This window comes from Onychomys torridus, chromosome 21 (genome assembly GCF_903995425.1).
Source record: "Onychomys torridus chromosome 21, mOncTor1.1, whole genome shotgun sequence".
NCBI lineage: Eukaryota > Metazoa > Chordata > Mammalia > Rodentia > Cricetidae > Onychomys > Onychomys torridus.
The window spans coordinates 3,983,680-3,995,826 of NC_050463.1; positions in this window are offsets into that span (position 1 = coordinate 3,983,680).

A 12,147-nucleotide genomic window follows, 5' to 3' on the forward strand; every position below is an offset into this window, starting at 1 on the left:
TATTTTAAGATTAATGAAATGTGCAAAAGCCATTCCACATGGATTACATTAATAAGGTTACACACATACACACACACACACACACACACACACACACACACGATAACTTCCTTCATACATGTTTAGAAGACTAGGATGTATCAATGCATTACCACATTGACCACAATGATGAATTTTCAATTGTATGAAGTCTTTCATAAAACTGAAGAGAAGCTTGGAATGTTAAAAATTTACCGTGGTGTTTATGCTCATAGGGTTTTACTTCTAAATAAATTCTTTCCAGTAAATAGACCTAAAGATTTTTTTCATGTTTATTACATTCATGGGGTTCCTTTTCATTAGGGGGTCTTGTGTATGTTTTAAGATACTTGGGACAGTTAAAGTTTTAGCACATGGCTCACACTTACCACTTCCTTCTCCTGTATGAGTTCTTTCACATGGTTGAAGAAAACTGAAAAACTCAGAGCCTTACCACCCTGCATTCACAACATTTTCTGTAACACTCACGCCATGTGCAATGTGACCCAGGACAGACAAAAGAACGTCCCATTCCCTGTCCTCACAAGGCTCTTTTCCAAAGTGAGTCTGTTGATGTATTCCCACTGAAGTTGGAAAACAAATTAATAGTAAACTTGTATCACACTTACCAAGTCTATGCACATTGAGGACTACTACGTATTTTCTAACTGTTCTGGAAGAGAGAGCAGTACATTGCTTCTTTTCATGCTGCTCAGGATCACCTGGTTTGTATTCAGAGTGACAGATGATGCACCAAGTAAAGGAAGAATAACAAAAAATAAAACTTTTCAATCATTCAAACATTTAACTTTTTGTTCCTCATAGAGATGTGGTATAGGGATTAATGTCTTTCCACCAAAGCTATCTTCTTGACTCTCAAAAACTGTCCCTCTCATTAAACTATGGTAAGTCACTTCAAGTATATGAGTAACACTCCTTTAATATGTTTGGTTTTCTTATAAAAGTCTCGGAAATACACTATTCTCCTAGTCAAGGTGTGCACCTTTTGCTAAACTTGAATGGTATGAAACTAAATGATTGACAGTTCTTCAACATGGTTATTTCAGGGCTATGATTAAAACTATGACATCTGCTAAAGCATTGTTTCCTTGTCTTCTTTCTTAGACATATGGTTGGCAAACCTCACTGTGAGGTACATGTTGATGAGAGAATTTAAGAGTCATCAATACACGTGAAACTGTGCTTATTTACACTGTTGCTTTTCCTGAAAGTTCAAGGCACATTCAATTTTCTTCATAGGCATATTTGTATTAGTTTTCATATGAAAATCATCTTTCATGTCTTCTAGAACTTTGACAATGTTCTTCAATGTTGTTGTCTTCCCATTTGAAGCCTAAAGTATAGTACTAGAAAATGTATGACATATTATTGAAAATTATGCAAAATTTGTCTTTCTATCTTCAGTGAACCTTAAAAACATCCATAGTCTTTCTCTTTCACAACTGAAACCAAAGGAGTATGAATAACCAAGAAATTCTCCTCCCCTTCTTTTAAAAAGAAGTGACTCACATTTATACCTATAGCAATGAGGATTCTGCAGATTTCCAGCATGCAATCTGGGTATAGACTGTGCTAGGAAGTGTTCAGAAAAGCCCAATCCTCCCTTGTTACATTCACCTGAACATCCTCACAGGCCACTGCATCCTAAAGTATCCCAAATATTTATGTAAAAGGAAGGGTGATACTGACTGCATTGTACCCTTTACTGAAAATATATTTATATAATATGTGATCAACACATTTAGTCCATGTCACAGAACTTCAAAATGCAAACACGAAGTCATTTTAGAAAGCAAACAGAAAAGGAGGTTGATGGCTCTCATTTCTGAGTCCATTGAATAGGATATGGTATTGCAAGGGGAAAGACTATTAAAGATACACAGAGAGACTTTCAAAGAGATCAATGCTATTAAGTATATATTAACAAATTTGAATTAAAATTACTATCTTCAGAACATAATGGACAAAATGGGCCAGGTGGTGAATACTTTTAATCCCTTAATCCCAGACCTCAGTTGGCAGAGGCAGGTGAATAGCTATGGTTTCCATGCCAGCCTGGTACATGTAGTGATTTCCAGGAGAGCCAAAGCTACATATTGAGACTCTAACTGAGCAAACAAACAACAAACTATAAAGCTAATATATATGTACAATGCAATGATTTGTAGTAAGTTACTGCCTGACAGATCAAAGAGTTCTCAAAAATATTACCAAAGTAATTGCTTATCAGAAAGACCAAAACCACAACCCCCACCCAAAAAAAAAGAAAAAAAATCCATAGAGTATAAAGATGGGTCAACAGTTAATATCATGTGTTGCTTTCGCTGAAGACCTGGATCAATCCCCAGTTCTCACTTGGAGGCTCACAACCATTCATAACTCCAGGTCAAGCGAATCCAATGTTCTATTCAGACTTCAGTAAACCTCAGGCACACACATGGTACACACACACACACACACACACACACACACACACACACACACACACACAAACATATGCAAAAGACTCATGAAAATGGTTTAATAATTAAAAAAAAAAGAAAAGGTCCTTCCTGGTGAGGAAATGGAGGAGAGCCACATAGCAGTTATTTAAAAATATATTTTTTAAATCAAAAGTTGTATTTAAGTTGCATACACAGTAAGTAGATCTATTTTTAACAAGAGTTGAATCACAAATAAAGTAAGTTGTAATAAATTAAAATTATCAAAGTATAGATGTTTTTAAGCCCACATATCTTTTGTTGTAAGGCTGAAGCTAAATTTTGTTACAGATTTTATCGACTTTTAGCCATACCTAATGAATTCACAAATCCTGAGACAGAGTTTGTAGCACTTAGGAGATTTTTTTAAGAGCAGAGAATAGAGAAACCATAGAGATAAAAGATTTTTAAGAGTGGAAAGTATAAAACCATAGATTAACAGATTTTGGAAATGTAGAACGGATCAAGATTAGATATAAAGAGATTGAGGCCAAAATGCTTCATAGTTGAGAGAAAGAGAGAGAGAGAGAGAGAGAGAGAGACATGCAAAATGGAACTCTGTAGGAGGGAGATTTTATAAGTTCCAGAGGGAGGTCACAGAGAAAACTAGAGAAGCCCAGGAAGGCAAAGAGAAGCTACAGGAGGCAGCTGAGAGCAGGAGGTGTGGGACTTCAGTCAGGAGGTGAGAGAAACCCCAGCAGCCCAAATGGGCTTAGAGAAGCTGCAGGACTGACTACAGGTAGCTCCTGGGAGGAGACAAGACAAGGGTCACAGAGACCCATTAGAGTTTAGAGAAGTTGCAGAGTTACAGGTGTGAGATGAGAACAAAGGGAAATGTCCTCTAGACAAGATTTCAACATAAGGTATCCCAAGCAGAATGAAAGTCTTGTCTGAGAAAATTTCCCAAATCATGGAGAGGCATACCCCTCTGAGGAGATCAGGGCCCCAGCAGGGTGGAAAGAGCTTCCTGGCACACCGCTGTGGCTTTTGTAATAATAACAGACAGAGCAGGCTGCTCCAGAGTGACATCTAACCAGCAGAGCTCGAAGGGGAGAGAGCAGGTGAGGATTTTAGGAAAAGGAAAAGGAGAGATGATAGGTGTCTTTAGTAGATGTCCACATTGCTTAGAGATACTCAGATGAGTGTAACAGTCCAGAGAGATGTGAGATGAATTCCCAGTGGATCTCCTGGGAGAGTGAAGATGGCTGAGGATAGATTTGAGAGAGACACATGTAGTAAAGTAGGTGAAAACTAGGGGCCGAGGAGTCAAAATCTAGAATTCATAATCAATTTGATGTGTGCCAGAAGCAGGCAGGGAAAGAAAATAATAAAAAGATCCACCAATGATACCTTAGGAGAGTCAAATCTGCAGCTTGGTTCAAGGTGGTCAAGTCCCTTGGGGTTTCAGCACCAGATGAAGGAAAAAAGAAAGAAAAGGAGGGCACAATTGTTCCTAGGGGGTGAGGTTTTTATTATAGATGTATGGGGGAAAAAGAGCAGTGGCAGAGGCATCTGGAAGAGTCCAGACTTGTGGGAGCCATGAAGTTGGCCTGGTATGGTGCCTTGAGAGGCATGAGTCATAGGTTTTCCAGGTTGGAGTCCATGGCTCCCGGGCCACAATGCGCCTTCCAGTTCTTGAGAGACCAAAGTACTTGTTCAGGCCTCTCTGTGGTTCTCTATGTTCCCTTAATAGTCAAGGAAGCATGGAAACTTGAGAGGACAATTGGTCTTAGGCATTAATCTTGCCCATCCTGTGCAGCCACTGGCAACCATGTTGAAGTCAACAGTCCATGCTGCCGCTGGCTGTTAGTGGTAGGGAGGTTTGGTTGCAGGGGTATAGAAGTGCCCAGACTCATAATTTAGAGAAGAGACAATGAAGCAACAACCTCTCTTCACCCTCATGAAAGAAAAAAGAAAAGAAAAGAAACAGTCTAGACAGAAAGCCATTGAAGAGAGTCCTTAAAATCTGTAATAAGGGGCTGCAGAGGTGGCTCAGGGGTTAAGAGCACTGCTTACTCTTCCAAAGGTCCTGAGTTCAATTCCCAGCAACCACATGGTGGCTCACAACCATCTATAATGAGATCTGGCGCCCTCTCCTGGCCTGTAGGGATATGTGCAGACAGAACACTGTATACATAAAAAATAAGTAAATCTTTAAAATAATTTGTGATAAAGATGCTGAACTGTCGCTCTTCACAGTTGCTGGCTTCTGGCAGCGTGTGGTAGGAAAGGACTCAGTTATCTCTAAGGTGCTGGCCACTGGGAGCTTGACCATGCTCCAATAAGTATATGGGCAAGACAAATTATACCTGGTGTACATCTTTTAAATTATTTTTTGGGGGAAGAGGGCACAATGGTGGTAGAATGAACCTAGGAGGAATAGGAAGCCAGTGTGATCAGAGTGCTGTATATGAAATTCCTAAATAATCAATAAAAATATCATGTTGGACGAAAAAGTAGAGTGAACAGTGAGTGAGCCAGGAAGCAGCATTCTTCCATATCTTCTTATTAGTTCCTGCAATCAGATCTCTACCCTGACTTCCTATCATAATGGACTACAACTGTAATAATGAAATAAATAGTAAAATGAAAAAAATGAAATAAACTCCTTCCTTCCAAGTTGAAAAAAGGGGGGCAGGGGGAGTTTGATATGGTCATGATGAATCTTCACAGCAACAGAACACTGACTAAGTCAGATACCAATACCTGGCATTTTAATAGAGAAAAAAATAACTAAAAGGACACTTAGCTATTTTGATGTTGAAATAGCATAGGCCCTTCCCTAGAGGAGAAAATGCTATTAACAAAAGACTGTATGAGCTTGCCTCCTGTACAATGTTATATGATAAGTGTTGTACGCTGACAAATTACACCAAATGCCCTGTGTCTCAATCCTGTCACCAGACTAAAGTGAGCCAACTATGTCTGCAATTACCAGCAGAAGCGATTGACCCAGTTGGAAATTTCATGGGTTCAAGCTATCCTTGAGAAATTGTACACTCACCAACTCAGTTTTCCATCATTTATAAGGCATGAATTAAAACATATGAGGAAAGAGAAGAGAAAGTTACTTATCCTGCCCCATCACATCCTTCTTTACAAGAGACCCACCCTGCAGCTCACTCTTAAACAACTTGTAATCCAGCCTTTGCCTAGTCTGTTTTTCCCTGCAGTAGATACAATTATTCCTTCTATTCTGCTCTCAAGGAAGAAGCCACACTCCTCTACACACAAATCCTTTTCCTGTTACTGAAACAGAGAGTTCACTCCACAACTCAAATGGGTAGTTTTTGGACTGTGTGGTGCTACAAACCTTTAATCCAAGAATTGAGATTGAATTCAGGGGAACAGCAACGTTGATGCCTTGTGGGGCTACACACTGGGATAAAGACAACCTTAGAACACATTCTTAGAGCTTAATAATGAAAAAAAAATCTCTTCAGTAGTTATACACCTCCAGCTCTACCTAACACACACAGAGGAGCTGGCCAGGAACAGATTCGTTAACATAAACACGATAGGCTTATGCATTCCACATATGCTGTCAACCTGGAGAAATGCCCTCCTGCTAGCATGGCTTACTCAGTTTGCCTCCTTAGACAACTTGGGAGCACCTGCCCAGGGTGGGACCACCCACAGAGGGATGGGCCCATTACACCGATCATTAAGGAAGAAAATACCCCCTAAGTTTGCATACCAGGCAGTCTGACTCTAGCTTGTGTCAAGCTGACCAAATCTAACTAGCATACCCTCTGAGTCATCTCTCAGCCCCCAAAAGCAGAGTTTTAGGTAGCCCTCAACTCTCTTAACACTTATTTTTAAGTGTGTGCACTTAAAACACACTCACAAAGTTTTGAAAATCTAACATATCTAGGACTGAAGCTCAGCAGTTGAAGCAACTTATTATACAAGATATGAGTTTCATTCCCAGCACTAACATGCCATCCACAATCATCCCTAGATCCTGTTGCAGGGGATCTGATGCCCCTTCTGTCTTCTGTGGACACCAAACACACATGTGGTGAACATACATACGTACATGTAAGCAAATCACACATGAAATAAGTGAATTCAGAAAAATTGAAAACACATACCCTCATATCTCTTATATGTCTCTATGGATAAAAACAGAAATACATAGAAATATGACACATATCTGTAGCCAAAACTATAACTCTGTAATTAAAAGAAGCAAGAAACTCAATAAAAGGAGAATAATTCCATGACTCTGGACAGAAAGCCTCAATATTATTTCAGTAAAGAATTTGAGCTATAGTTAAAAAAAAAAAGTCTAATAAAATGTCTAATGGTGTATGCTATGAACAACAGAAAATTGATGACAAAGAATACTCATGAATGAAAAATGATCCAGGGCTGGAGAAATGGCTCAGGGGTTAAGAGCACTGAGTTTTCTTCCAGAGGATCTGGTTCAGTTCCCAGCATCCACATGGCAGCTGACAACTGCCTATAACTTGAGGGTCTAATACCCTCACACAGACATACATGCAGGCAAAACATCAATGTACATTTAAAAAAAATGATCCAAATAAAGATTGAATAAACAGCACACACAGTGACATCATTTGAGTACAAAACTTCCCATACAACTGCAATAAAGACTGGACTGTCTGGGAAAGAACAAAGAGATGAACAGAACATAAGAGAAAACTTAGAAATAAAAATAATGAGGGGCTGGAGGGATGGCTCAGCCACTGGCTGTTCTTCCAGAGGTCCTGAGTTCAATTCCCAGCAACCACATGGTGGCTCAGATCTCACAACCATCTGTAATGAGATCTGGTGCCCTCTTCTGGCTTGCAAGGATACATGCACACATTACACTGTATTATAACAAATAAATAAATCTTAACACACACACACACACACACACACTATAGAGTGAATTCTGACACGAGGCCAAGTCTGGCCTTACTGACACACGTACTGGACCACCCTGGGCCTCTACATGCAAATGTATTAATGACACAGACTTTATGCCCTGCACAGATTTAACTGCAGACGGATCCTACACCTGAATGTTCAGTGCCAAGTGCAGAACTTCTAGAAGACACTAGAGAGACCAGGGCTCTGAGAGTTAGCAAATCTGCCTTCCAAGAGGAGATGAAAATGGCGCATGCATGGGCACTGGATAGTGATGTCACAATAAAAAAAATAGGCAGGCACAGTACCACCATCCCCGTTTGTGCCCTGCTGCAACCGCAGAGGCAAGTTATTCAGAGACTATCTATACACAAGAGTTGCAGGGACAACAGGTAACTCATGGATGTCACGGGTCACCAAGTCCGGCCTACGGTTCCCACAGCCACGGGAGGACTCTACATGGGCTCCCGTGGCTCCTCCCCGAGGATCATTCACCATGGCGGGGATTCTGAGCTCTCCCAGCTCTCCACAGCACAGGAAACCAGGAGAGAATCACTTTTCTGAAGCCTCACCAGCAGCATGGCGGACCGAAAGTACACGCCCTTATTCTGATTGACAGTCTGCCTGGAGGAACTGAATGGCTAATAAGACCTGAATGACATGAGCAGCTCCCTTAGGCACAGAGTTCTGTGAACGGATGCAGCGAAGTAGTTCTCAGCCCTGGCTTCCACCCCAGGCACAGAACTGCCCCAGACCTGCAGAGATTGACATGCAGCAGAACTTGAGCCTGGACTGCAAAGTCTTCCCTGAACTATTCCTGCACTCGTATGCATGTCCCCTTCTTTCTCCTGGGCACAGGATGTTGGGTCTCAAACCAAGGACAGATAGCTGAGTCACCTAATTAACATATCAAAGCAAGACACTATCTGCCTGATTCTCTATCTCCTCAGTCCCTACCTGTTGCAAGGTATGGCTGGCATACCCTGCCCACTACCCTGAACTTCTCCAGCCCAGAGACTAGGTTGCCCTTCCCCCAGCTGCCCTTCCTACATATCCAACCATTTTGGTAATCTGGTTTTTTGTTGTTTTTTTTTTCATCTATTCTTTAGCTTTCTGACTTCTTGGTCTGCCTCTCCCCTATGTCCTCTTCTTACATGGCTCAGGCTCATGTCCACTCAAGTTCTTGACCAGTCATGCCTCCCCCCGCCCTTTTTTCCTTCTTTTTCATTCACAGGATCTCTAGCACATACAGATCAGTTACTCAATGTGTAGTGGAGTGATGCCCTTTCCCACCGGGATAATAACGCCCAGCTTACACAGGTGAAATGTAAACCACCTAATTGATTTTCACTAGGCACCAGCAATAAGGCATACCTAGGATTGCTCACACCTCTCTCGGCCACACGTGCAAACTTTCTCAGCCTTCTATGGTGGCATTGGTGTATGGTGTATCACGCCAGCACTTGGGAGGTGGAAGCAGGACATCAAAAGTTCAAAGCAGCTTCCTCTGTCTATGAAAACAAAACAACAATGAGGGTCCTGAAAGGGGAGATGACCAGGCAGAGATCAGTAGGTCTTGCATCAAGTTTATTAAGTTTATTAAGATCTACTGCTCTGGGGGCTGGAGAGATCATGGCTCAGCAGTTAAGAGCACTGGCTGCTTTTCCAGAGGACCCAGGTTCAATTCCCAGCACCCACATGGCAGCTCACAACTGTCTGTAACTTTAGTTCCAGGAGATCTGACACCTTTACATCAATGCACATAAAATAAATTTAAATAAAGTATTAAAAAAAAAAAAAAAAAAGAACTACAGCTGGGGGGGGGGGCTGGAGAGATGACTCAGAGGTTAAGAGCACTGGCTGCTCTTCTGGAGGTTTTGAGTTCAGTTCCCAGCAACCACATGGAGGCTCACAACCATCTATAATGAGACCTGGTGCCCTCTTCTGGCTTACAGGCATACATACAGGCAGAACACTGTACAAAATAAATGAATAAGTCTTTAAAAGAAAAAAGAACTTCAGCTCTGATACACTATTTGCAGGGGCAGAATGGGACAGCTGGAGAAAAATAATTAAGCCATATTGGCAAGAGGAACAGAGGACACCTCAGACTGAGCTCACAGTGGCAAGGAGACGGATAACCACAGATTCACAGACTGAAAAGCCTGCTTCAAGGTGCATGCTCAAACATTAGACCAGATCTTACCAAGTCTGCCCTTGTGCAGGACACAAAACTGCTGTTCCTGGTGCTTTCATCAAGTCCTCTGAGAAAGCCTTCAATATGCCAGGCTCACAAAAAGCTCTCCTCCAACCTAAACAAACAAAAACACCTATGAAAAATGGAAACAAAGGGATTAATACAGAGAAACATTGCCGAGGGCCATGGGAGTATACAGCAGGTGGTAACTAGTGTTTGATAAGTCGAAACACCAGACGTATAACTCCCTGATGGGGAGCCCCACCTGGCAAAGCTGCGAGGCCACTGGCTGTGGAAACGGTTGTTGTCTGATGGTAACTTTCTCTTCATCTTGAAAAATCTCTCTCCACAGCTTCCTAATTAGCTCTTCATCTCTTCTCATTCTCTACTCAGCAGCTTCTCTAACTCACTTTCACTGCCTCCACATCACTCTCCACCTTTCCTCCTCTCTCTCTCTCTCTCTCTCTCTCTCTCTCTCTCTCTCCCCACCTTCCCTTTGCTGCTGCTCCCCTTTGCTGCCCCTCCTCATCTCCTCTCTCTACATCTCTCCTGCTCTGTTACCACAGCCAAAATCTGGACAAAGTTACATTTTCAGGGCCTTACCCATTCTCACAACACCGGATAAGTCACGTAGTTTCTCTTAGGCTAGTAATGTCACACTGACCCATGCAGGTAGCTCTAAGTTGGTTCCAAAGCTACCGAGAAACCCTGTCTCGAAAAAACAAAAGACAAAACAAAGAATACAAGGAAAGGAGCACCGGGAGAAGATGGGTGAGTGGTTTTCCCCAACCTCCCTTAAGTCCTTTCCTTGTATTTTTCTATTTCTTCCCTCAGAATGGACCAGACAGAATCTGAGAAAAGACAGCTCTTTACAGAATCTATAAAACACATGCTTAAAAAGAGAGGGATGGAAGTCGATTCTAGCTAACTTAAGTCATTAATACTCATTCATACAAAAAGTCAGCCCCTGGTTTTCTGACCAGGGAACCCTAGATCTAAAGACATGGGACGCTATAGGTAAAAATATTACAAATTACTGTACAGAGGATAAAGGGATGGATATGCCTTGTACAGTATTTGCCATTTGGAATGTACTTAGAAAAGCACTGGCTAATAATCTGGCGCCCATGTACAAACCAGATCTGGGACCAACTGTTCCCCCTCCCCATGAGGGGGCACCTCTGTTATACAGGAAATGGCTTATCCTCCGATAACAAATCCCAAAGCCAACAACTCAGATTCTGATTCTGATAAATCAGGCATGAAAAAAAAAATCAATCTCTGAGGAGGAAGATGATTTGGGAGAGGAGACAATAGAGTATCATACCCCTGAAAGCCTTCCTCTGTATCACTTAACCATGGATCCCGAATGGCCCCCAAGAAACAAAGGGGAAACAAATGGCCCCAAAGAAACAGAGAGCAACAAAGGGGACTGCCCTACTGTGACAGGCAGCAGAGGCTTTACTCCCTCTTTTCACAGAGAATCTCGCCTGAGATCACAAATAACAATTAATGGAGTTTGCCACGCTTTCCCAAACACTGGCAACTGGGATGGCTCTGTAATCAGAGCTTTACAGGAATGATTCACCGGACAGGAAAGAGTTAACTTGCCAACTGCTTGTGGCTTGGAATTCAGCTTGCAATAGTAGGAGATCACAGAGCAGTTTCACAGTTTGCCTGTATGGCTTAGGCTATTTGGAAATTCAAAAGAAGATTCCCTCACTTTCACTTTTAAACAACACTCAGGAGCTGTTTCTCCAATTGTCTTCCCCCTTTACTACTTTAAAAATGTCTCTTTCTCATTCTCTTTCTCTTCCTCTTTCTGGGTAAATGTAACTTGTTCAGAGCTTTTTGTTTGTTTATAAAATCACGGCCATTTACATTAAGTTCCGATTAACCCTATAGAGACCTCTTCTAGGCTCAAAGGTCTGACTAAATAAACATTTACCCTCTCTCTGCTTCTAACTGCCTGTAATCAACCTCCTACTTCTTTGCCTGTGTCTCTGCCCGCAGCTGTTCCAGCTGCTCCGATCTGGTTTCCTCCTCCCCTCCCCCCTCCACATACCAAGCTAAAACTGTACCTGCCTGTGGTGGGCTGTTTCATTTGAAAGTCTATTTGTCTTCTTGTAAAAATTTTTGTCTACTCTGTAGGTGTGGATGAAAATGTGGCCACAGTATGTTGGTTTTGAATGTCTGAGTTTGTGTGTCCTCTGTGTTAAGGAATAGTTAATACTAGTCATCTGGCTACTAGTTTAAACCATAAACAGTTCTAGATAACTCTTACTTAAATTATAAGTGATTTAAAGGTCGCAAATAAGGATGCAAATCAATGCTTAATCACCTTATAATTTTCTATGTATTCAAAACTATATTTATAATCATGATAAGTATTAATATGAAGAATTCCTTACTTAGCCCCCAGGCATATAAATGTTCGAGCTTCTTACTATAGACAAAACTGTGCCATGCCTCTTACTTACAGCCAGGGTCTTGTACAAATTACACTTTTGGATCATTTAGATTATATTTCCAATTACCAGCTCTAAAAACAAT